This window comes from Nansenia antarctica, assembly GCF_963989245.1.
Source record: "Nansenia antarctica genome assembly, chromosome: 14".
NCBI classification, from domain to species: domain Eukaryota; kingdom Metazoa; phylum Chordata; class Actinopteri; order Argentiniformes; family Microstomatidae; genus Nansenia; species Nansenia antarctica.
The window spans coordinates 1,925,001-1,927,500 of NC_137684.1; the positions used below are offsets into that span (position 1 = coordinate 1,925,001).

Here is a 2,500-nt window from a genome sequence, read left to right on the forward strand (position 1 = left end):
GTATTGAGTATAAAACAGTATTATGAATGAATGGTCTTTATTGTCATTAATACAGTACAGGTACCATACAACGAAATTTAGGAGGGGAGGCTCCCCTGGTGCTTGGAAAAAGACTAAAAACACGAGGGCCAAGGGTAAAATAAAAAAGGGAAAAGAGCTGGTTTACATAAATAAAGGCTATGTACACTATCTACTATACTACTATACTATACAATAAAACACTGTGCTGTACTCTATGCTATGCTATAAATATCCTAACTTTTCCTATCTGAACCTTATGTACACAAGGGTTGTCATATTGCACATAGTATTGTTGCACATTCATTTAAAGTATTAATGCATTTTAACATTGAGACATGTATTTTGTATTGACTATAAAATAGTATTAATGTATTTAAACATTGAGACAATAAGCTGTCTTCTGTACCCGCTCTCCCAATATCTCAAACTGTGACCCCCTCCCCAAGAAAAAGTTTCAGGCACAGGATTTTTTCCCACTTTAAGCCCTGATACTATATATATACTATATATATATATATATATATATATATATACGATATATACATAGCTATATATACTTAGCTCGTCAACTAGTAAATAAGTCTCTGTATTGCTTAACTTTACACATATTTGATAATCTATTGTTTTGCTGTGCTGTGGTAGAGAAGGCAAGAGACCATCTAGTGTTCACACATTCAAGCCTCTCTTTTTAATTATAATAAGAGGACGACCCCCTGCTGGCGGAAAAGCTGAACTCCTTCTACGCCCGGTTCGACGAGGGGCGAACGGAGGTAACCACAACACAAACACCACTCTCTCCAGCTCTCAGCAGCCTTACCCTCACAGAGCATGAAGTGAGACGCGTGCTGAAGGCGGTGGACCCCAGGAAAGCCTCTGGGCCGGATGGCGTCCTGGGACGGGTGCTGAGGGACTGCGCCGACCAGCTGGCCGGGGTTTTCACCAACATCTTCAACCAGTCCCTGTCCCAGGCCACCATCCCACCCTGCCTGAAAACCTCAACTATCATCCCAGTCCCGAAGAAAAGCACGGTGAGCTGCCTAAACGACTACCGCCCGGTGGCACTCACACCAATCATCATGAAGTGCTTCGAGAAACTAGTCCGGGCCCACATAGTCACACGCCTCCCGCCCAACCTGGATCCATACCAGTTCGCCTACAGAGCCCACAGGTCCACAGAGGACGCCATCGCGACGACTCTCCACGCCACTCTATCCCACCTGGAGAGGGGAAACAGCTACGCGAGACTGCTCTTTGTGGACTTCAGCTCTGCCTTCAACACCATCCTTCCAGACAGGCTAGTGACCAAACTACTAGACCTGGGACTATCACACTCTATATGTGCATGGATCAAGGACTTCCTGTCCGACCGCCCCCAGAGAGTGCGGGTGGGCTCCCACACCTCCACAGCCCTCAGACTCAGCACTGGGTCCCCCCAGGGCTGCGTGCTAAGCCCCATCCTCTACAACCTCTACACCTACGACTTCACCCCCGTCCACCCCAGCAACTCCATCGTAAAGTTTGCAGACGACACCACCGTGGTGGGCTGCATCTCGGGGGGGGGACGAGGCGGCGTACAGGGATGAGGTAGAGCAGCTGAGCAAGCTGTGCAAGGTTAACAACCTGCTGCTGAACCAGTCAAAGACCCAGGAAATCATCGTGGACTTCAGGAGGAAAAAATCTGAGGTCCAGCCCCTGCTCATCGACGGAGAGAGCGTGGAGAGAGTCTCAACCCTCCGATTCCTGGGGGTGCACATACAGGATGACCTGTCCTGGAAGAACAACACAGCAGCCACCATCAAGAAGGCACAACAGCGGCTCTACTTCCTGAGAGTCCTCAGGAAGGAACACAACAAGCAGGAGATACTGGTGGCCTTCTACCGCAGCGCAGTGGAGAGCATCCTCACCTACTGCATCTGCAACTGGTTCTCCAGCTGCACAACCGCAGAGAGAAATGCGCTACAGAGAGTTGTGAGAACAGCCCAGAAGATCACCGGCGCCCCCCTCCCCTCTCTGGAAGAGCTGTACAACACACGCTGCCTCAGGAAGGCCTCCAAGATCTCCAGAGACCCAACCCACCCTGGGTACGAACACTTTGCCCGGCTGCCCTCGAAAAGGCGGTACAGGACCATGGCCGCAAGGACAAACAGACTGAAGCTCAGCTTCTACCCCAGGGCCATCCAGGCCCTGAACACAGCAAAGACCTAGGTTCTGGGCCCTGGACAGTCTGGACGGATTGATGGCAGCTGCTGGATTGAAAAAATCAGGTGTAGTGCTGAGGCACAAATGTGTACATTTCAAGCCTGCAAACTGCGACACTTTAAATGAATGTGCAATAACACTATGTGCAATATGACAACCCTAGTCGTTTTATCTGTACAGTATAGTATAGTGGATAGTGTACATAGCCTTTATTTATGTAAACCAGCTCCTTTCCCTTCTTGTTTTTTTAGTTTTTTTTTTCTTTCCTAGCACCAGGGGA

The 2,500-nt window shown here is 48.9% G+C and overlaps 1 protein-coding gene across 1 annotated transcript in view; it reads left to right on the forward strand.

Annotated features, from left to right (window-relative positions):
• The window catches only part of tjp1b (tight junction protein 1b), a gene marked incomplete at its 5' end in the record, with an annotated part of 94,836 nt that overhangs the window by 67,562 nt on the left and 24,774 nt on the right, over nt 1–2,500 (forward strand). The window lies entirely within an intron of this gene.